The 24,947-nt window shown below is 46.7% G+C and overlaps 1 pseudogene; it reads left to right on the forward strand.

The window, feature by feature from the left end:
- Positions 1 to 19,267: 19,267 nt before the first annotated feature.
- LOC136477715 (receptor kinase-like protein Xa21) lies at positions 19,268 to 22,954 on the forward strand (annotated as a pseudogene).
- The last annotated feature ends 1,993 nt before the right edge of the window (positions 22,955 to 24,947 follow it).

Here is a 24,947-nt window from a genome sequence, read left to right on the forward strand (position 1 = left end):
TGTTGAAGAACCAAGTTAAGTTTGTCTGGTCATCAGATTGTGAGGAGGCTTTCTAGACTTTGAAGAGACTGTTAACCACTGCACCAGTATTAGCCCAACCTGATAATGAGAAGCCGTTTGACGTTTATTGTGATGCTTCAGGTATTGGTATTGGATATGTGTTGATGCAAGAAGGCCGAGTCATTGCCTATGCGTCCAGACAACTTAAGCAACATGAAGAACACTATCCGACTCATGACTTGGAGTTAGCAGCTGTGGTTCATGCTCTAAAGATTTGGCGGCATTACCTGCTTGGTAATACGTGCCATATGTATACAGACCACAAGAGCTTAAAGTATATCTTACTCAGTCAGAATTGAATATGCGACAAAGAAGATGGTTAGAACTGATTAAGGATTATGACTTGGAAGTACATTATCACCCTGGTAAAGCAAATGTGGTTGCAGACGCTCTCAGTCGCAAAAGTTATTGCCATTGTCTGGCAGTGAAAACAACGGGTTTGACTTTATGTCAAGAAATGGAAAAGTTGAATGTAGAAGTAATTCAACAAGGAAGTTTAACCAACATAATTGTTGAAGCCACTATTCGTGATCAAGTTATTGCTGCTCAGAAGGAAAACAAGGGTATAGCCCATATCAAGGAAAGAGTTAAGAATGGAAAAGCGGAATGCTTTAGCATAGATGATGAAGATGTGTTATGGTTCAAGGATCGCCTGGTGGTACCAAAAGTTCCTGAGTTGCGGCAGTCAATTCTAGATGAGGCACATGCTACTAGGTTATCTATCCATCCAGGAAGTAACAAGATGTACCATGACTTGAAGCAAAGATTCTGGTGGACAAAAATGAAAATAGAGATTGCTAGATACATAGCAAAGTGTGATACTTGTCAAAAGGTGAAAGCTATACATTTGAGGTCTGCTGGTGAGTTACAACCATTACCTATTCCATCTTGGAAGTGGGAGGACATAAGTATGGACTTTATTGTTGGTCTACCCAAGACATCAAAGGGATTTGACTCAGTATGGGTTATTGTAGATCGACTCACTAAGTCAGCACATTTTCTTCCAGTCAAGACAATATATCCTATGATCCAATATGCCAAAATGTACTTAGCAAGAATCATGAGTTTGCATGGTGTACCAAAGACCATAGTGTCAGATAGGGGTACGCAGTTTGTCTCCAATTTTTGGAAACAATTGCATTCTTCGTTGGGTACCAAACTACTATATAGTACAGCTTATCATCCACAGACTGATGGACAGACTGAAAGAGTTAATCAAGTACTTGAAGATATGTTAAGGTGTTGTGTCCTTAACTATTCCAATAAGTGGGATGAATGCTTACTTTTGGCCGAGTTCTCATACAACAATAGTTATCAGGAAAGCATTAGAATGGCTCCATTTGAAGCACTCTATGGTCGTAGATGCAGAACGTCATTGAGTTGGTCTGAGCCTGGAGAAAGAAGATTCTTTGGAGTTGACCTTGTGAAAGAAACAGAAGACAAGGTTAGGCAAATATAGAGTAATTTGAAGATAGCTCAATCCCGACAAAAGAGTTATGCGGATAGAAGACGGAGACCATTGGTATTTAACAAAGGAGATTTTGTATATCTGAAAGTATCACCAATGAAGGGAGTTACCCGTTTTGGTGTTAAAGGAAAGTTGGCACCCCGATATATTGGACCATATCAAATTCTAGAGAGGTATGGAAAAGTGGCATATCGTTTGAAATTACCTGAACATCTCGTAGCTGTACATGATGTGTTCCATGTTTCTCAATTAAAGAAGTGTCTCCGAGTGCCTGAACAGAATGTTGAAGTTGAAGGAGTAGAACTAGAACCAGATTTAACTTATTCTGAATATCCTATCCGAGTGTTGGATCAGAAAGATCGTGTTACTCGAAGAAGGACAATCAAGTTCTATAAAATACAATGGAATCAACATTCAGAAGAGGAAGCTACTTGGGAATCAGAAGATTACTTGTTAGAAAAGTTTCTAGAGTTTCTAGCGTCAATATAGAATAGAGTAATATTAGCTGAGCTAGGTTGTGTTTTGTAAAAGGGACCTCAGTTGTTTTATGGACAGAGTTTGTATGTGTTCTTGCGACACATTTCCTTTTCCATTACTTACCCTATGGCTTTGAATCTCGGGGCGAGATTTCTTTTAGGGGGAAGGATTGTAACACCTCAGGTGTTTAAATATTAAAATCTGACATGTCATCATATGCATTGCAAAGCATTTGGCATTTGGTGAAAACTTTGATATGCATTTACTAAAACAAGTTTACATTTGTGTAATGAGTGTTGAATTGTATTGTTTGACTCAAGCTCAAAGTTTGTTTGGGTTTTGAATTTTTCGAGAAAACCCCGCTTTTCAACATTTAAACCCTACCCTCAAAATCCATTTCAAAATCTAAGCATATTTTGGGGTTGGGCCCAAAAGCAAAAGTGTAGAGCTTGGCAAGTTAAGCAAAGTTTATCTTTGGAGTTTTTCAAGTTGTTTAGAAAAATTTTGAGTAATTCAAAAAGGCGTAATTCGTTAAATTTCCCTATTCAAATTCAAAAGTTCATTTCAAAATCTAGACCGAATTAGGAGATGGTTATAAAAGCAAAGTTGTAGAACTTTTGATTTTGAACAACTTTTGTTTTTGGAGATTTTTGAGTTGTTATGAAAATTTGAGAGTAATTTGTGAAATTTGGCGAATGGCAATTCTGTAATTTCGATGAACAGTGTTCACCGCTTGTGCTACACCGCCGGCGAGCTTCGGCTTGCTTCCAGTCGCGCGCGTGGCCATCTGGGCGTCGCGCTGGAGAGGGAAATGGTTTCACCATGGCTTCCTTGAGCTTCTTGGCCATCCTTTATAACCAGAGCCGTCGCCGTTTGCCCCCGCCCCTTTCCTCTGTTTTCTAGTCACCGCCGCCGCAGCTCCGTCGAGCTTTTGCCGTCGAACCAGCGCCCACGCCATCGCAGCAAAGCGTGTCCCAGCTCGGCTAGTTCCTTGCATGTCCAGCAAACCAGTCCTTGTGGCTTGTCTTCACCGGAAACTCGCAGTGCGCGCTCTTCTTCCCCGCGGCCGGCAACTCCTCTGCCGAGCACGATTCGCCGCGGCTAGAGCTCCATGGTGCATCTCCGCCGCTAGTTTTGGCTGATTCTGTTTCATCTCAATGCTGTAGTACTTAATCCGTAGCTGGTTGCTCATTTTGACCATTGCAGTCGCCGGTACACCATCACCGACGACGATCAGCTCCGTCGTGCTTGCTCGGAGCGTCGACCTACCTCTCCATTGCTCCTTCGGCTTTGTGCTTTACTCGGTTGTGTTCAGGGTAAGCTGCTGGTGCTTCCTCAACCTTTAGTTTAACCGCTACCGGCCTGTAGCCGCCGGCATAGCGCTGCCATGCCACCGCGTCCGCCATGGTCGGCGTAGTGCTCGGTTCGGCCCGTAATTGGTCGCGTTAGTGCCATAGATCGATGCGCTGTAACGTAGTGATCATGTTAGTACTCTTGCCGTCACCGTTGGACTCACCGTCGGCGAGAAATCACTGGTCAGCGCCGTCGCCGTCGTGGTCAGCGCGCGAGGTTAGGGATGACAGGTGGGGTCGGGTTGTCAGTGACTCAGCGTTCAAATGGATTTTTCTATTTTCAGATTTGAATGAATAGTGTCTGTTTTTGTTATTTTTGTGTAGATTTATTTAAAGCTCCAAAAATTATGAAAATTTTTGTGTGACTTCTCTGTGATGTATAGTATTTAATAAAAATATGAAATAATGTTTTCAGTACTTTTTAAATGTGATAAAAATTGCTCAATTTATTAATAAATGGATTTCCATGATTTTTCTAGGCTTATTTAATTGTCCAAAAATTATGAAATTTGTTTTGCCACTTACTTATCATGTAATGAACATTTACAAAAAATTTGAGCTCAATTAGAATAAGTTGATTTATTTCATAATTTTGAATTAAATAATTAATTCATAAAGGTAAATAGTAACCTTTAATGGTTTAGATTTTGTTTGAAATTTTGGATTGAGTGATGACCTTGGGTCATTTGTTGTTAATGATCCTTGGCAATTGATGTATGTGTTACGAAAAAGATTTAGTTGTTGACTTGCAACTGTACCGCGAAGGAAAGTTGTATTCAAATTGTTAATTTTTGCATCCATCATCGAGCATCATGTTTCGTATTCCACATCATGTTAAACATGGCATTGTTATTACGTGTAGTGAACGAAGGTGAACACGTGGTAGTTAATCAAGTTGTTGAGGAGGTTAATCCGTCTGTTGAGGTCGGATCGAATACTTGTGAAACATCGCAGGAACCGGATTTTTCCGTCAACGAAGGCAAGCCCCGGATGCATACAACCCTACCTTGTGTTTTACAAATTAATTTCACTTTTGCTTTCCGTTACTGCATTAAGTGATTATGAGTTAAGTAAGGGCCTAATTGGTGCATTACCACCCTTATTATTCCATATTTACCTTATTACCAGTTTTAAACTCGTATATGCCTAGTTTTGCTTAGCTATGCGTAGAACAATGAAAGTCGGGTGACTACCTACCACCTGCAAGTAACAAATGGAACATTGGTTAATTATTTTAGCATGTGATATGGGAATGTGGAGTAATAAATCTAGACCGGGCGGACTCGGTGTGTGTGAGCCACAAGGCATGGAGGTCTTGTGAGCGGGGTCTTTCCGCCTGTGTCGATTAAGGCACGTCCGTTATTGAATTGCATGAGGTGAGAATTTGTAGTACTAACCACATACTCCGGTAAGCCTTCACTCGGCTATTCTATTATGAGAATGGCTACTCGCGCACTGGGAGTAGAGAGATGGCGGGAATAGCGTGTACCCACGTGGCCTTGGGCTGGAATAGTGGAGTACTGTATTCTCGGGTGGCGCGGACCCATTCTTGTTTTAGAGGATCCGAGGGTAGGTTGGTATATGTAGGTCGGGGACCTGCATATGTCGTGTGGTCTGGAATCCCCAGCTGGGTTTATAATCGGTTCGAATCGTCGTTGCTCCTTGGTTATGGAGACTCAACTCACTGTTCATCATCGTAGTAATTAATAACTGGAACTTGAATAAGGTTTGTGAAGGTGTTGGATATGAAGTTTCATGATCTCAGTGCGGATCGTGTCAGCTTTGTATATAATTCTTAAGAAGTTTTCTTTATAAAGAATTTTGTTAAAAGAGCTTTTACGCAAAAGAACTTTGATCATTGTTAAAGCTATACCTTGAATTCCTGAGCCTGCATTACTGAGTTTATCAGTTAATATTTCGGTTAAGTCTTGTTGAGTACTTTTGTACTCAGGGTTCATTGATCCTTGTTGCAGGTGAGCCTCATGAGCAGATCTGTTTTGGATCGTGCTGCATGACTATCGTTCGTTCTGACGATGAGAAGTAAATGTGTGATCCTTGGGCAGGATGTTTATTTTGTGTGTTATGTATATGTTAATTATGCCACTCCACTACTACTATGGTTTGTAATAATTATCGAACTTAGTTTGTATGGTTTGAAACAACTGGTTTGTAAACTATGTTACTGTAAGACTTCCGCTATTTTTACTCTAGTGTCGTTAATTGAATAAATGTTGTAATACTGCAATGACTCTGTAACGTGATCCTACTCGGAAATCATGGATGATTCGGGGTTCCCCGAGGACACTCGACAGACTTTTTAAGTTCATGGAAACATATGCATAGATGTCAAAGGTCGTCGGACAGTGACAGGTGCATGTGGGTCCTATAACTTAGGAGGTTCTGCCACAGTAGTGTAGTGGGATAGTAAAAACCTTGGTAAAAGGCTTTCCCGACCAGCGATCTTGGGGCTGTGTGATGTCCGCAGATTCCAGCATGGACTTCAAGGAGAAGTTGTTTCCCCTGGTCAGTTGGGATGCACTTCATGAGCACTCCCGACGGACTTCGCTTGTAAAGTTCATTGCTAATGGTGACGAATGTCTTGGCGCATCGAGAGATTCATCGTGCTTCAGTCCTTTCCGGTGGGAGAACCTTCTCGAGTAGGTAGGAGAGCAGTGGTGCTTCTAGTTAGCCAAATCGAGTGCCATCACGATGATGTCGTTGGGTGACATTGCCATGGAGGCGCCATGGTCAGAGCCCCCAAGCACTTGGTCGAGGTCAGGGCATGTCGAGGGGTCAGAGCCCCCAAGTGCCAGATTGGTGCTGGAGTGCGTCTGGGTCGGATCATCCAGAACGTGGGTAGACGGCTCATGGAGATCATTGATGAAGACCCCATCTAGAGATAGAACCTGCCTGGTAGCTAATTTCACAAGGAAGTCAGTGGCATCATTGTCCTTTCGAGGGACATGATGTAGTTCAATCCCTCGGAACTTGTCCTCGAGCTTGCGTATTTCCTGGCAGTATGCTGCCATGAGAGGGCTCTTGTAGGAGGACTCCTTCATGACTTGGTCAACGATGAACTCTGAATCGCCAAAGACATATAGCCATGTGGCACCGAGCTCGACGGTGATGCACAGTCCATTGATGAGGGCTTCATACTCCATCGCATTATTCAAGGCTGAAAAATGGAGACAGATCGCGTAGTGGAACCTACTCCCATCTAGGGAGATCAGAACCACTCTAGCCCCCAAGCCGGGCACCATGACCGACCCGTCGAAATACATCATCTAGTACTCATGAGTGACGTCCGAGGTTGGGAGCTGGACTTCCATCCATTCGGCGATGAAGTCGGTGAGAGCCTAAGACTTAATAGCGGTGCGGGGGATATACCTAATGTCGTAGCCCATGAGCTCGAGAGCCCATTTGGAGCTTCATCCTATAGCATCGCTGTTGCAGACGATGTCTCCCAGTGGGTACAAAGTGACGACGATGACTTCATGATCGGTGAAGTAATGCAGGAGCTTCCGGATCGCCATCAAACAACGTATAAATGCTTCTGGACCTGGGGGTAGTGAACCTTGGCGTCGGTGAGTACCTCACCGACAAAATACACTGGTCGTTGGACCTTCAGGGGGTCTCTCGGCTCCTCCCTCTTGACGATGAGGGTGGCGCTCACAACATGGTTGCTTGCCACGATGTAGAGGAGGAGGGATTCTCCCCATTCAGGAGCAACGAGGATTGGAGCTAATGTCAGTGATGCTTTGAGCCTTTCCAAAGCCTACTGTGCCTCCTCTATCCAGACAAAAATGTTTGTCTTCTTAAGAAGTTTATAGAGAGGCATCCCCCGTTCGCCTAGTTAGGAGATGAACTGGCTCAGGGCGGCTAGACGGCCAGTGATCCTCTATACGTCCTTGACGTTGCATATAGGGCCCATATTGGAGATGGCCGTGATTTTTTTGGGGTTGGCTTCGATGCCGCGCTCGGACATGATGTGTCCGAGCAGCTTCCCCTTTGAAACCCCAAAAACACATTTTTCAGGATTCAATTTGACGCTGAACCTTCAGAGGTTCATGAATGTTGCGGCCAAGTTTGTGATCAGGTCGCTAGCTTGAGCCATTTTCACCACTACGTCATCTACATAGACGGCGATTGTTGGTTTTGGCTGCTCGATTTGGTTAGGTTGGTCGGGCGGGTCGTTTTGGTCGATGAAGCATCAATGCATGCACCATTGATAGGTGGCGCCAGTGTTCTTCAGACCAAAAGGCATGGTTACATAATAGTATAAACCATATGGGGTGATGAATGAAGTCGCGACCTGGTCGGACTCCTTCATCGTGATCTGGTGGTAGCCTGACTAGTCATCTAGGAAGGAGAGGATTTTGCATCCTGAGGTGGAGTCGACTATCTGGTCTATGTGTGGCAAAGGAAAATGGTCCTTTGGACACGCCTTGTTGAGGCCAGTATAATCAACACACATTCTCCATTTCTCATTCTTCTTTTTCACAAGAACAATATTAGCTAGCCAGTCAGAGTGGTATACCTCTTTGATGAATCCGACTGCCAGGAGTTTGGCGATCTCCTCGCCTATGGCCCTATGCCTCTCATCATCAAAGCGACGCAGGCGTTGCTTGGTGGGCTTTGAGCACAGGATGATGCATAGTGCGTGCTCGGTGACCTCCCTTGGTATGCCCAGCATGTCGGAAGGCCTCCATGCAAAGACATCACGATTTGCGAGTAGGAAGTCAGCGAGCTCGCTTTCCTATTTGGCTGGGAGCTTAGTCCTGATCTGCACCATCTTGGTTAGGTCGTTAGGGTCCATCTCCACCGCCTTAGTTTCCTCAGTCGGATGGAAGGCACTCGAGGAGGTCGGCCCATTGCAGTCAGGGACTACTGAAAGGTCCTAATGGCTAGAGGGGGGTGAATAGCCTAATAAAAATTTCTACAACAACACTTAACCAAATGGTTAGACAATTATGAGGCGAGGCAAGTGTTGCGCTAGCCTACTCAAAATGCAAGCCACCTACCACAATTCTAGTTTAGATAGTGTCAATTCACACAAGAGCAATGACACTACCCTATGTTAGTGTGCTCTCAAAGGCTAACTAAAGAGCCACACCAACCAAGCATGCAAGCTCTCACAACTAGCTACACTAAAGAGCTTGTCAACTAGTTTGCGGTAAAGTAAAGAGAGTGATCAAGAGGGTTATACCACTGTGTAGATGAATGAACCAATCAATCACGAAGATGAATAACAATGATGACCAATCACCTCGGAATCAATGATGAACACAATGATTTTTACTAAGGTTCACTTGCTTGCCGGCAAGCTAGTCCTCGTTGTGACGATTCACTCACTTGGAGGTTCACGCGCTAATTGGCTTCACATGCCAAACCCTCAATAGGGTGCCGCACAACCAACACAAGATGAGGATCACACATCACACAAGCCATGAGCAATCCACTAGAGTACCTTTTGGCGCTCCGCCGGGGAAAGGTCAAGAACCCCTCACAATCACCACGATCGGAGTCGGAGACAATCACCACCCTCCGCTCAACGATCCTCGCTGCTACAAGCCATCTAGGTGGCGGCAACCACCAAGAGTAACAAGCGAAATCCGTAGCGAAACACAAACACTAAGTGCCTCTAGATGCAATCACTCAAGCAATGCACTTGGATCACTCCCAATCTCACTAAGATGATGAATCAATGATGGAAATGAGTGGGAGGGCTTTTGCTAAGCTCACAAGGTTGCTATGTCAATGAAAATGTGCAAGAGTTGTCCCTTGAGCCGGCCATGGGGCTATAAATAGAGCCCCCATCAAATAGAGCCGTTATACCCCTTCACTGGGCAAAACGCGCTCTGACCGGATGCTCCGGTCATACTGACCAGACGCTGAACCACCAGCGTCCGGTTGTTTACAGTAAGGGTCCAAATCCGGTTTTCTTCGATCGGACGTGTCTGGTCCACCTTGACCGGACACAGACCAGCGTCCGGTGCTAAACCCTAGTCACTGCGTCACCATGTCAATTTGACCGGACGCAGAGACCAGCGTCCGGTGCATCTTAGGTCCAGCGTCCGGTGCTAAACCCTAGTCACTGTGTCGCCATGTCAGTTTGACCGAACGTAGAAACCAGCATCCGGTGCATCTCAGGTCCAGCGTCTGGTCAGTTGACCGATGCCAGCGTCTTTGCGATCAACTTGTTTTCACTTCTAACTTCTTCACCCTTGCTCCAATGAGCCAACCACAAGGATTTGCATCCGGCGCAATAGAAAATAGGCATTTCATTTTCCCGAAAGCGCCGAATCCCACCGAGCAAGCTCGGCGGGAGGGCGAGAGGGACCCAAACCCATCTCAACCCTGCAAACACCACCTCCTTTGTAGATGTGCCAACACCACCAAGTGTATCACCTTGTGCACAAGTGTTAGCATATTTTCACAAACATTTTCTAGGGTGTTAGCACTCCACTAGATCCTAAATGCATATGCAATGAGTTAGAGCATCTAGTGGCACTTTGATAACCGTATTCCGATATGAGTTTCACTCCTCTTAATAGTATGGCTATCTATCCTAAATGTGATCACACTCACTAAGTGTCTTGATCACTAAAACAAAATGGCTCCTACATTTTATACCTTTGCCTTGAGCCTTTTGTTTTTCTCTTTCTTCTTTTCCAAGTTTAAGCATTTGACCATCACCATGCCATCACCATTGTCATGATCTTCGCCATTGCTTCATCACTTGGAGTAGTGCTACCTATCTCATAATCATCTTGATAAACTAGGTTAGCACTTAGGGTTTCATCAATTAACCAAAACCAAACTAGAGCTTTCAACTGCTGGAGTCACTGAATTCCCGAGCTCTGGGAGTTCGACGGAGTTGATGACGGTAGTGGTGAGCTCATAATGCTCACGGTCACACGTGTAGGCATGCGAAAAGGTGCTACCCATGGTGATGACGCCGTTCGGTCTTGGCATCTTCAACTTGAGGTAGGTGTAGTTGGAGATCGCCATGAACTTGGTGTAGCATGGCCACCCCAAGATGGCGTGGTAGGACCCCAGAAAGTGCACCACCTAGAAGGTTAGGACCTCCGAGTGGAAGTTGGCTCGGTCACCAAATATGACGGGCAGGTCGATCTGCCCGAGTGGGTATGCCTGTGTCCCTGGGATCATGCCGTGGAAGGGAGAGCTCATTGGGCGGAGCTCCGACTGGGGGATGCACATGGCATCGAGGGTGTCGACGTAGAGAATGTTGAGACCGCTGCCTCCATCCATTAGCACCTTGGTGAGGCACTTTTTGTGGACGATGGGGTCAATGACAAGCGGGTAGCAACCCAGTCAGGCGACATGGGAAGGATGGTCTCTCTGATCAAAAGTGACCGGGGAGTCTGACCAGCTAAGGAAAGAGGGGTTGGCCAACTCAGCGGCGCATGCCTCTCTATAGCATACCTTGTGCTGGCGCTTGGAGTGGACGGCGTCGGATCCTCCAAAGATCATGAGGCATTCCTTGGGGTTGGGGAAGCCGTCATCATCCTTGCCCACCGTGCCTCCTTTTTTGGCCGCCTCCTCCTTACCTTTCCCTTTCTTTGGCTTACCGGCTTGCCACAAGAAGGGCTTGAGGAGCTCGTAGTCCTTGTACAAGTGTTTGACGGGGTAGGCGTGGTTGGTGCATGGACTCTCCATGAGCTTGTCGAAGTGGTCGGGCTTTCCCTGCTAGGGCTGCTTGCCCGCTCGGTCGACCGCAGCGACAAAAGCTGGGTTGGTCGGTCGGCGCTGATCCTTCTTGTTCTTCTTACCCCTTTGTGTGGAGGGGCCCTCACCTTGGTCCTCGCGCTTGGCCTTGCCCCTGTCCTAACCACTGCTAAAGACCGCCCTGACCGCCTCCTCGCTGGAGGCGTGGTTTGTGGCGATGTCAAGCAGGTCACGGGTGGTATGGGGCTTCACACAGCCGAGCTTGTGGATCAAGAACTTGTAGGTTGTCCCAGAGAGGAACGCACTGATGATGTCCATGTCGACAACATCAGGAAGGGAGTTGCACTGCTTTGAGAACCCATGGATGTAATCCTGCAAGGACTCGTTGGGCTCCTGCTGGCAGCTCTTGAGGTCCTAGGAATTCCTAGAATGGACATACGTCCCCTAAAAATTTCTGACGAAGACCCTCTTGAGATTCGCCTAGTCACGGATGCTATTGGGCAGAAGGAATTTGAGCCATGCTCAAACATGCCCCCACGCAGATGGGGAGGTACTGGATGATAAAGTAGTCATCATCCACTCCTCCAGCTTGATAGGAGCTGAAAGTCTTCGAGCCATATACCGGGGTTCGTCTCCCTGGTGTATCTGGCGACGTTGGTGGGTGGTCGGAAGCACTGTGGGAACGACGCTTTCTGGATGCAATGACCAAAGGCCCGCGGCCCCTAGCCTTCCAGGCTGAGGCTCCGGTCATTTGGTCGGCCACCATGTCTGGGGTGCGTGTCCCCGCACTCATCGATGGTCAGGCCAGAGCCCGCGTCGCCTGCTCTCGCCACCACTTGATGGACATCATCATCATGCCGGGCGTGGCGTCGATTGTTGATGACGCTGTGAGCATCACGGTTCGGCCTAAGCCATTCGCACATAGGTGGTCGGTGCGGAGCGGGCGCTGGGTCAGGTTGCGGTGCAGCAACGGCTTCTTGCCCCAGGCCCAGCAACTGCAGTGGTGAGTGGGCGGAGCGATTTGACTAATGTAGCCCCAGCCCTCTAGCTAGGCAAGAGGCCGTGAGCCAGTATCACGACGCAGAGCTCTCTGCCTGTTGAATGGCGGCAGTCTCCACCAGCGCCCGGAGGTTCCGGTGGATTGCATGTTCCTAGGGGTCGGCAGGCTTGGGGAGGCCACGTAGAAGCATCACCGCAGCAGCGATGTTTTGGCCAGCCCGAGTAAACTGAGGGGGTCGTTCTGTCCGTCCAGGATGTTACACTAGACCTGCCAGGCGTGACCCCGAGCGCCACTGGCCGGGTTACGCGCATGTGGCGCAGCGTGCTGCGCTGAGCGTGCTAGCGCAGGTGGTGGCTGGCTCTACCATCTTTGTCATAACTCCTCGCTGTGCTCCTACGCATGCGTGAGGGCCTTCGCACGGGGTCTAGAGGGGTGTGAGTTTGCAGAGACTCCACTACCACCGGTGGTTGTCCTGGGGCATCCACCATAGCGCACATCCGGGACAGAGGGTGGCCAGGTGCCACGAGGTCATGAAAGGAGGTGGGACAATAGCCCACCATCCCCACGAACTTGGATGTGAGAGGGGACAGTGTCAGCATCCTTCGGAGCCCCCACGGGCACGCGTCCATGGGGGACGCGAAGCCGTAGGGGAACCAGTCGCACGGCGGTCACGGTGGGGACAACGGGGTCCCTCCGAAGAGTCAGCGGAAGGTGTTAAATAGTGAGTAACGAACAATATGTACATCACTCACCGTGAGGTTTGAGCCTAGCATGGGCTCCAAGCGAAGCGCGACTGTCTCGACGTTGAGGTCGTCGAGTGGCCCGAGGCCGGTGGAGGGCGCTCCTCCTCCAGTGGATGCTGGGACGAGCGCCTCCTCGCGGAGGCGGAGTACGCCGAGCTGGTCGACGACGAAGTTTAGGCTTCCGAAGCGGAATGTCTGAAGAGGCTTGAAGACGGGAGGAACCCACATCCCAACAGGTGGGAGCGTGAAAAACTCTAGCAAGCTGAAGCGAATCGTATCGCTCGAGGCCGCCATGCCGAAGATGGTGGAAAGGTTGGCCATTCGATCACCAAAAGCGTGAACGCACGGCGTCTTCCCCACGGACGGCGTCAACTATCGGTGCGAAAAGTGACCAACAAGTAAATATTTATAGTTTTGACGTGCGTTGTGATCGGGTGTGGCCTAGCACTTAATGACACATGATTTATACTGGTTCAGGCAATGTGCCCTACGTCCAGTTTCAGTCAGTCGGTGACTTTATTCCTGAGCTTAGGTGCTCGAAGTTTGTTGTGTGGTTACAAACGAGTAGGAATGAGAAGGAAGGTGTTAAAGGCCCGGTCGGACTCTGATCCGAATGGAAGAGAGTGACGGGTGCTCTAACGTGCGCTGAGTATTAGAGCGTATGCTCTGTGTAGCTGTCAAGTTCTAGAGCTATTGGTCCCGTTCGCTGGTCTGAAACAGACTGAAAAACACTGTTCCGGCTGAATTGTTGTGAGAGAAAAACACTATTCTGGCTGAAAAAAGAAGCCGAACAAGCCAAATATGGGGTAAGCCGAACATGGCCATTGAGCTATTCGAGTTCTCAGTTCGTCGAGTCCTCGAGTCGTCTAGCCTTTTTCGAGGGGGGTTTTAGGAGAGAGCTCATCCCCTTTTATAGTTGAAGGAGATGGCTTTACAAGTCAGAGAAAGAGAGAATGTGTATACGTATGCTACCTAGTCTTGTTGCCCATGCTGTCGGGTACGAGACGGTCATCGGTGTCGACAATACTGTTTATATTCAGACGCATCTGGTAGACTCTTCGGTCGGGGACCGGATCGTTGTCCCGACCTGTCATTATGTATCTGGACCGGTCCAGATGCGTGTGTTGCAATGCCGACTGCTAGGCCGGATTTCATAGGGAAGCGGGTCCATTGAAAACCTCGGATTTATAAACCTGACACTAATGCTACGCATTCTATACGCACCTTCATTTTGTAGCCCCGGTGTGACCAAATCCAATATATTTCTGTGGTAAAGGAATGCGTAACATGGTAATCTTTTTTATTCGATCAATCAACAGATGATCTTCTTTTTCTTCTTTTCATGTTTATTTCATCTCATTAGCAAGTTGTCTAATGCTGCCGCATTCCACGCGCATTTTGTAGTCCCGCCGCGACCGAATGCAATATATTTCTATGGTAAACAAATGTGTAACAAGGTGATCTTTTTTATTGGATCAATCAATAGGCGATCTTCTTGTTTTCATGTTTTTTTCATCTCACTAGCAAGTTGTCCAATGCTGCGCATTCCACGCGCACCTTCATTCTGTAGTCCGGGCGCCACCGAATCCAATATATTTCTGTGGTGGAATAGGAATATACGTAGTGGTTTCATGTTACGGTAGCGCCATTTCTTCATCCCTTCCCTTTTTCGAGATATATTCTTCACTGGAACCCAGGTAGGAGCACGCTTTGAACATTATTCCAACAGCACGCATCATGCCAATAATGCCATGGTCGCTCGAGGCCAAGGCAAGTCGCACAAATCCATCGATGCCGCTCCACCGCAGCAAGATCATATACAGGGAAATAATCATAGCCCACGAAAAGAAGAAAAAGAAGAACGTCTGAAGAGGCAGAGTACGCCGAGTTGGTCGGCGACGAAGTTCAGGCTTCCGAAGAGGAACGTCTGAAGCGGCTTGAAGACGGGAGGAACCCACATCCCAACAGGTGGGAGCGTAAAAAACTCTAGCAAGCCGAAGCGAATCGTATCGCTCGAGCCCGCCATGCCGAAGATGGTGGAAAGGTGGGCCATCCGATCACCAAAAGCGTGAACGCACAGCGTCTTCCCCACGGACGGGGCCAACTATCGGTGTGAAAAGTGACCAACAAGTAAATATTTATAGTTTTGACGTGCATTGTGATCGGATGTGGCCTAGCACTCAATGACACAGGATTTATACTGGTTTAGGCAATGTGCCCTACGTCCAGTTTCAGTCGGTCGATGACTTTATTCCTGAGTCCAGGTGCTCGAAGTTTGCTGTGGGGTTACAAACGAGTAGAATTGAGAAGGAGGGTGTTAAAGGTCCGGTCGGACTCTGATCCAAATGGAAGAGAGTGACGGGTGCTCTAACGTGCGCTGAGTATTGGAGCGTATGCTCTGTGCAGCTGTCAAGTTCTAAAGCTATTGAGCTATTTGAGTCTTCAGTTCGTCGAGTCCTCGAGTCGTCTAGCCTTTTTCGAGGGGATTTTTTAGGAGAGAGCTCATCCCCTTTTATAGTTGAAGGGGATGGCCTTACAAGCCAGAGAAAGAGAAAGAGTGTGTATACGTGTGCTACCTAGTCTTGTTGCTCATACTGTCGGGTACGAGACAGTCATCGGTGCCCACAATACTGTTTATGTTCAGACGCATCTGGTAGGCTCTACCGTGTTCGCCTGGTACGGCAAACGTCGGCGCTTACAATACTGTTTGTGCTCTGACGCGTCTGGAAGGTTGTATAATGCCCGTCTGGCATGGTCTGGTGGCACCGTCCTGCAGGCGCGCAGGGCATGGTAGGGTACGGTCCTCGGTATTGCGGTTGACTTTGAGCACCTTACCTTTCTGCTCCGCCTGATCCCCGGGCCCTCACCGAGCGGACGTCCCTGGTCGGTCATTCCCAGTCGGTCCCGACCGTGTCGGTCGGGAAAGAACAGCGAGCAGAGGTCCGGCGTATCCTCGATCGGAGCCGGATTGCGGTCCCACCTTGGCCACGCCCTTCGGTTGGGGACCGGATCGTTGTCCCGACCTGTCATTATGTATCTGGGCCGGCCCAGACGCGTGTGTTGCAACGCCGACTGTTGGGCCGGGTTTCGCAGGGAAGTGGGTCCATTGGAAACCCCGGGTTTATGAACCCGACACTAATGCTGCGCATTCTATACGCACCTTCATTTTGTAGTCCCGGTGTGACCAAATCCAATATATTTCTGTGGTAAACGAATGCGTAACATGGTAATCTTTTTTATTCGATCAATCAACAGATGATCTTCTTTTTCTTCTTTTCATGTTTATTTCATCTCATTAGCAAGTTGTCTAATGCTGCCGCATTCCACGCGCATTTTGTAGTCCCGCCGCGACCGAATGCAATATATTTCTATGGTAAACAAATGTGTAACAAGGTGATCTTTTTTATTGGATCAATCAATAGGTGATCTTGTTTTCATGTTTTTTTCATCTCACTAGCAAGTTGTCCAATGCTGCGCATTCCACGCGCACCTTCATTCTGTAGTCCGGGCGCCACCGAATCCAATATATTTCTGTGGTGGAATAGGAACATACGTAGTGGTTTCATGTTACGGTAGCGCCATTTCTTCATCCCTTCCCTTTTTCGAGATATATTCTTCACTGCAATCCAGGTAGGAGCACGCTTTGAGCATTATTCCAACAGCACGCATAATGCCAATAATGCCATGGTCGCTCGAGGCCAAGGCAAGTCGCACAAATCGATCGATGCCGCTCCACCGCAGCAAGATCATATACAGGGAAATAATCATAGCCCACGAAAAGCTACGCGCAGATTCTGTATGCCACTGTATGGAACAGCAGGAGTAGCGATCGAGTACGAGTCTGCGACGCACGAATTGAAGACGCAGACGCTGCTTGCTACTCGAGCGATCCATCGAGTGCCCTTGCCTCCTCCGCAGTCCGCGGACACGGTGCCCCCGCCAGTGCCTGCAGCGCTGGCCGCGGACGCGCGCGCCCCCCTGCCGGATCGATGGAAGCGTGCGGGCTGATGATGGTTTGACGCTGTTCGTCGGCACGGGGAAAGGGAAGAAGGCGATGATGGATGGGTGGGACGGCGGCGCGGCGAGGGCGAGCAGCGTCCGCGGCACCAGCACCAGCACCCCACCACACAGAAAGCCATGCGCGGCGCTGGCGAAAAGGCCCCACCGCCCCAGGCCCGCTGTCGTCGCTGACTTTTTTTTTCTCCGTCGGAAAAGCCTGGTGGGATGGGATCCCCTCAAAAACGGCGTCCGCCCGCCCGCCCGCCTTTACGCGTCGCACGGGGGCATCTGCCCATCCCGTGCCGTGCATCTCTCTCGCGCAGGTGCAGGGTGCTGCTGCCGCTAATAAACCGTGGAGACTTGAGATGAGAACCCTGCTGGTGCTGATGGATCTCTCTGCTGCGAGCTGGTGGCCGCTAGCGCTCAGTCATAGCAGCTGCGCGGTCGCTCGCATACCCATAACCCATGTGCAGTCGTGTTGGTTTGGTTGCCCTGACCCCTGAGCGCTGACATGCATGTGCTTGTGCCGGGTGGATGGATGGATGGATGTTCACGTGCCAACGTGCACGCACAGGGGGGGGGCAGCCGGACAGGGCGCGCGCACGGCGCACGTCCGTCCGTGGCTTTGCCCACTTCAACGCGTACGATGCATGCATGCGTACGTGGTCCACGGCGTACGTCGTCGTCAGCACTCAGCAGGCGCCGCTGCTTTATTCGTCGTGACCCAATCCATCTCATTGCATTGCAACTACTCTCAGCAGGGATCCCGATGTCGACAGCTGACGTCGCACGTAAACACATCTACGGGTAACATTTGTATAGGGGGGCACAGCTGGAGAGGCTTGTGTTGGTACTGATCAGAGCAGGACAAAGACACCGGAGGTGACGAGGATAGTGGTGTACGTAGTGTGGTGGCTTGGTCCATGCCCGCACGCTCCCGGAAAAGGACTTGTCGTTCGCCTGCTTTCCGATAAAGGCCGGGCCGGGCAGGGAGCTGACTTTGCCTTCAGAACTACTTTTTAGAATAGTATTTTTATGTAACAATATTTTAGTATAAGTCAAATTACAGCGTAAGCGAACAGGTGAGCGAAAAGGTCCACTAATCCGATGGAGGCCACTTTTGCACGTCACTTCCAAATTCCAATCGTCGAAGCTTTGTCGCATTCAGCGATTGCATCTCGTAAACGCTAGTCGCTGTTGCTTTAAAAAAAAACACTAGTCCTGTTTGGAACCGGCAATCGCAATTCCTAGTACAGAAATGCTATACAACACATATGTGTTTTAACATAAAAAAAACAAATGAATTTTTCCCTTGCCAATCAGTGTCCCGCCACGCCATCCTGTCGGAGCTGTAGGGCGTGGACGCCACACCACTGCGGCCTCGGGCGGGTACTAGGTGAGCGCCTCGGGCCTGGTGCAGGGCGTCGCACAGTGCAGTGACTCGGCAGCAGTTCCGATGTGTACCTGGCGTGCAGTGGCTCGGAACGGATCCGGCTCTAGGTATCTGTGATTTGTCCTTCCATAGAAAAAAAAATATTTCTTGTGATATGTGATCTTGTGATTTATGATTGTCTAGAGGTAGAAGAAGGCTGGAGGTAGAAGATGGCTGGAGGTAGAAGGAGGGTGGAGGTTGTTGGATCTTAATTCTATGGTGCAAAAAAATTCATGTGTTAAAACTGTATAAAACACATAGTTGTTGAGCAGACATACTCTTTTTGCTATAGTATATCTTGTAGAGGCAGTCATATCTCGTGCGATCGTGCGCGCGTGTAAATAAAAGGGGCGAAAATGCCATGTCTTTGTTTGAAATTTGAATGAGTAAGATTTGATTGTTTCCGGACTCGTAGAAATTTCTCGCGGCAGAACATGAGCAGAGCATACCAGGTCTGCTTGGATTGTCCATTGATGTGTGATATAAACCGATAGCCTCCACTTAGCAAGATGGCCCACGATTGCATCGAGGAAGATTTTTTTTTCTTTTCTTTTCTACCCAGGACGAAAATGAGTAAGAAACCGGTGAGTACGGCCCATTAGCAAAATTGTGGTTTAGCCACCATACAGGACTACTTGTTCGAACGATTCAGCCCATTATAGCAAAACAAGGCCATTCAGTAGCTACAGCTGCCTCGTTTTTTTTACCGGCAGCTCGTACTCAATAAAGCCCTCAACGTTATCGACGATCTCCGCGTCGGGGCCTCCGAGCAGGCGAGCACTGCGTTGTCGTGCTCCGCAACAATCTTGTGTCCAGCTCAGACAACGACGGCGGCGGTGGGTGACGTGACGACTGACGAGATGGGTGCTGAAAAGTGGCGGTAACTGGTGAGTTTGACGGACTCCGGGTCTTGGTTGCAACGGCGGTCAAGATAAGGTAAGGTGGTGTGACGATGATCGGATGATGCAAGTGTGTGGATGTAATGCGGCTGTAATCGGTTTTTAAACCCATGGGAGCCTGAGCCATTTGTGACTTGCGAGCTGTGCATCCATCTTAAAGCCAACCAGCTCATACATACTCCTGTACTAGCACACCACTAGCCAAAACCAAAGCCGTTCGGTCTGTGCTCTTCAGGATCGCGGGAAAGCAGCGTTGCTCTGTAGGCTTCAGCAAAGCACAGAAGTGCGTTCTTCTCTTTCCTCCTGTGCGGTACTAGCGCTGCTCGAGCAATCTTTATGTTTGTGCTCTCTGCTGTCGATCTTGTCGCCCATCTCTCATTTGCTGTTTGCATGCAGTGAAATTTCAACATTGGTTAAATTAAATGCAATTCCATTTTCATGGTATTGTAGTACTTGGTATATGGCTAGAATACGCCACACAATGTTTATCATTTATGTATACGGTTCTACGTATTTTGCAGGTAACGAGGGCACTATTGCCTGACGACCAGACCGTGAAACTCACCATGCTTATGCTTCTAGCAATATTGTTAGTCACATCTCATGGAGTAGGCAATATCAGTTGTTCCATGGTCCCTGAGAATAGCACGGACTCGCTCGCCTTGCTTGATTTCAAGGCAGCCATCACCAATGACCCTTCTGGATCCTTGAGCTCGTGGAACACTAGCATCCACTGCTGTAAGTGGAGAGGTGTCACATGTAACTCGAAGAACCACGGGCGAGTTACAGCACTCAACCTTACCGGCCAAGGCCTGTCAGGCTCGATTTCTCCATCTGTTGGAAACCTAACATTCCTTCATACACTAGACCTGTCTACCAATCAGTTCTCTGGCCAAATACCACATCTCAACAATCTCCAGAAGATGCAAATCCTTAATCTGAGCTACAACTCATTGGATGGGGTTATTCCAGACACGCTCACAAATTGTTCCAACCTTAAGGAGTTGCATCTCAACCATAACTTACTCAATGGTGCAATTCCTCGGGAAATAGGTCTCCTTGAGAAACTGGTCTTTTTTGCCCTTAATAACAATAATCTTACTGGGACCATCCCGCCAACCCTTGGTAACATCACCCATATAGAAGAGTTTTTTCTTCAAGAAAATCAACTTGAAGGAACAATTCCAGGTGAACTTGGCCACTTTTCAAATATTTCGATGCTGGCCCTTGGGGGAAATAACCTCTCAGGTACTATCCCTGCAAGCCTATTTAATTTGTCCTTACTTCAAGGAATAGATTTGGGTGGAAATCAACTAAGAGGGAGCCTACCAAGCAATATGGGTGATCGTCTCTCCAATTTAGAAATGCTATACTTGGGCCAGAATTGGCTGGAAGGTCACATACCAGATTCCTTAGGTAATGCTTCAATGCTACAACAACTAGTTCTACAATCTAACAATTTCACTGGACAAATCCCTCGTTCCTTTGGGAAGCTTTCAAGTTTATCTAGACTAGACCTTGGGTTGAACATGCTTGAAGCAAAAGATAGTGAAAGCTGGGAATTCTTGCATGCGCTAGAAAACTGCAGTGCTCTACAAGCGCTAGCACTATCAAACAATCAGCTGCAGGGGGTTATACCAAATTCAGTTGGTAACTTATCGTCTAGTCTTCAGTACTTAATCTTAGGTGGAAATAAGCTGTCAGGTACAATCCCACCAATTATAGGAAAACTTTCTAGGTTGGTTCAATTGTCACTAGATGGAGGCAGTCTCACTGGCAGCATTGATGGATGGCTTGGAGACCTAAAAAACCTGCAGTATTTGAATCTTAGAAAAAACAACCTAAGTGGACCCATTCCACCCAGCACTGGCAATCTCACGGGGTTGGTAGAACTCTTTCTAGACAACAATGGATTTGAAGGTCCCATGCCATCATCCTTGGGTACGCCTCCACTGCTTTTAAAGCTGAACCTTAGTCATAATAATCTAGAAGGGAGCATTCCACTAGAGATTAGCAACCTTAAACAACTTATCAACCTCGAGCTTGCATCAAACAAGCTTACTGGGGAAATTCCTAATGATTTGGCCCTATGCCGAAACTTAGTGACCATCAATATGGAGCGAAACTTTATCGCAGGGAACATTCCAGAATCTGTGGGCAATCTAGAAAACTTGAACAAACTAAATCTTGCCCACAACAACTTGTCTGGCACCATTCCAACAGGCAACAGCTCTAGGTAATTTACAATTACTCAATATGCTGGACCTTTCTTACAATGATCTCCAAGGCGAAATACCAATGGATGGAATTTTCAGAAATGCTTCGTCTGTTTATCTTGACGGTAATATGGATCTTTGTGGAGGAGCTTTTGATCTCCATATGCCCTCATGCCCTTCATTTTCTCAGACAACAGAAAGCAAGTGCACTTGGTTCAACATATATATCCCCATAGTTGGATTCATGTCACTCATAATGTTTATTTATGTCATATTTTTTGAGAAGACATCAAGAACCAGTTACACATTGATGCTTTCTTTTGGTAAGAAATTCCCTAAAATTTCTTATAAGGATGTAGCTGAAGCTACGAGAAATTTCTCAGAGTTAAACCTAATTGGGAGAGGAAGTTATGGTTCAGTATACAGAGGGAAGTTAACTCAAGCTAAAATTCAGGTAGCTATTAAGGTATTTGATCTGGGCATACAATGTGCAGATAGAAGTTTCTTATCAGAATGTGAAGCATTGAGAGCTATCAAACATCGAAACATTGTTCCAATCCTAACTGCATGTACGACAATAGACAACAAAGGCAATGATTTCGTAGCTTTAGTTTATGAGTTCATGCCTAATGGGAATTTGGACACGTGGTTGCATCACAGATGTGCTGGTGTGGCCCCAGAATGTTTGACCTTAGCTCAAAGAATAAGCATAGCTGTTGGCATAGCTGATGCCTTGGCTTATTTACACAATGACTGTGGAAGGCCTATCATCCATTGTGATTTGAAGCCAACTAATATCCTTCTTGATGATGACATGAATGCCCATCTGGGAGACTTTGGCAGTTCAAGACTTCTTCGTGATTCTACGCCTATAAATCTTGGGCATTCTGGTTCTAATGGCTCAGTCACAATTAAAGGAACAATAGGATATATCCCTCCAGGTAAGATTATTGCCACGTCCCGTACTTGTGAAAGGTAACCTTTTTATGCACATGAGTATCTAAATTTTATTGCATTAATCATTTACTTGATCTGTTTTACAGAATATGCTCAAAGTGTTCATGCATCAACTAGTGGGGATGTTTACAGTTTCGGTATTATACTTCTGGAAATGCTAATTGGAAAAAGGCCAACTGATTCAATGTTTGAGGGTGAAATGAACATTGTCAGCTTTGTGGAGAAGAACTTTCCAAAACAGATGTCACATATCATAGATGCTCATCTCCAAGAAGAGTCCATGTTGCTAGCAAGAGTGGAAAGGGGAAATGAGGTTCGTCGATGCCTGATGTCTCTCGTTGGAGTTGCTCTTTCTTGCACGCGTCTACTCCCAAGCGAACGAATGAATATGAGACAGGTAACAGCTAACTTGAACGCGGCTAGAAGGTCATATGGTATACAACAATTACCCAATACAAGGGCAGACCATTCTTCCTTAGAGCCTGTATAATTAGTTTAGGTCGTGCTTCGATACAATATAGGCATAAAGATGGAAAATGGAGCATGCTGAAATTCATGCACTTGAAAGGGAACGATGCAAAAAAAATCCAAATTAAAGTTTCTATTCTAATTTGGAGTAGATGAAAGATTTTCCATTTTAAAACGGAAAGATCTTTTGCTTTTAGAGAGAACTAGCAAAGATGTCTGTACGCTTCAACGGGGGAAGAGAAAAATCTTTCAGCGTCTGTAGCGTAAAAAACATGATCCATATATTAGACGATTTTGAGAGTTATATGTAAACAGACCTATCAATTTAAAAGGGGTAAAGGACAGAGAAGTCAAAAATTATGATGTGCTTCCAAGATGCATGTGGAAAAACAACTTTACTTAATCTGTCAAACATGCTTTCCAAAGATTCTAACTTATGAACCCAAAGAACATATACATAGATAAATTAAAAGTAAACAAGTACTCATGCTCGTCCACTACTTGAAGAAACAAATTTTAGAAATGCCTCCACTTTTGGGCAGAGAAGGCTCTATCAAGAACCACTTCTAAAAATATTTTCTAAGTTGGTCTACCTCTAGAAATACCCCCTATTTTTAGAGGCAACAAAAAAAAAAAACTGAACTGTCTCTAAAAATGACATTAAGGCCTCGTTTGGCACGACTCCACTTCACCGAGAAAGCCATTTTGGGGGGGCTTTAGCTCCATGAATAGCTCTATTGGTGGAGATAGAACCGTTTTGGTAAATCGTTTGGCAAAACAGCTCTACATATAGAGTTTCTTAAAATATGCTCTCACAGAATGCCATATAGGATGAGGTGAAGCCGGAAGAAGCCACTATTTTTGGCTCCTTCCCACCCCAAAGCTCTATGAAAGCACGTTTTTATGGGCTTCATTGATGGAGCCGTTTCATTTTACCCCGTTTGACAGAAAACAGCTCTAAACGGCTCCGGAAGCCGCTGGAGAAGCCATGCCAAACGGGGCCTAATAGAGACGACTAGGCTTTCTGGCTGCCTCTAGAAGCATTTTTGGTTGGCAATTTAGCCCACCTCTAAAAATAGGTGCAACATAGTAAAATTTATAGATTTTTTTTCCAAATCAAGTCAATACATATACACTTCGTAACAAAGTTATAGTACTTCAAGAAATCTGGAACTTTATAGTTGACTACCTTTTCATTTTAAATCATTTACCACCTGAAAATTTTGTTTTAAGTTCTCATATTTTAAAATTCATTTTAAAAAATATTCAAATGACCTCAGATGAAGAAAAGATCCAAACCAAAGTGCTAAGCCATCCAAACCCACGCGATGCAAAATTCACTAGCTGGTAATAGTATGAAACAGTGACAAATGTGCTCCTATGATGAACAAATTTAGACACAAATTACAAGTGCGTGGTATGGAAAGCACAAGTCACCTAAAAAATACGCGAGGGTGAAGCTAAATGAAAAGTCTAAGGGCTTAAGACATTGACCATCAAAAATACGCATGGGCGAAGCTAAATGAAGGCTATGACTTCAAGATTTTGACCCCCCACAAAGATACATGATGGTGAAGCTAAAGGAAAATGCTTTCCCATTCTTTTTATATCTGTGAATGCATCCATCAGCATCATGACATTCATTCATAATATCCATTCACCCTATGAGCATTTCACATGAGCCAAAAAGGGCGCCTTGGCATCATAAGACTCCCCAATATAAGCAAAAACATATTTGATGAGATCAAAACGTCAACAGTCGTAGATCGCCACATGCATCCTTTTCGATTTCTATGCACGCAATGATCTGATAAGAGCTCAATGTTTTCAGGTTGTAAAAAATACACCAAACGAAGCACAATGATATGAAAGAAACCTAGTGACCTCGCGTTGCCAAAAATACGTCCAAGCGAAGCGCAGTGATTTGATAAAAGCTCGGAGACTTCACATTGCCTAAAAAATTAATAATAAAAGGAAAACATCTACTTAGCCCCCTCAACTATTAGTGGTTGTCTACTTCACCCCTTCACCTATAAAACCAGGTATTCTACCCCTCAAATTATTGAAAACTGTCTAAATAACCCACTGAGATGGTTTTGAAGGTGGTTTTGTTGACGTGGCATGCAAAAAAGTCTACATAACCCCTGACATATTAATGGTTGACTGCATGACCCCTCAACTATAAAA

This window comes from Miscanthus floridulus, chromosome 8 (assembly GCF_019320115.1).
Source record: "Miscanthus floridulus cultivar M001 chromosome 8, ASM1932011v1, whole genome shotgun sequence".
NCBI classification, from domain to species: domain Eukaryota; kingdom Viridiplantae; phylum Streptophyta; class Magnoliopsida; order Poales; family Poaceae; genus Miscanthus; species Miscanthus floridulus.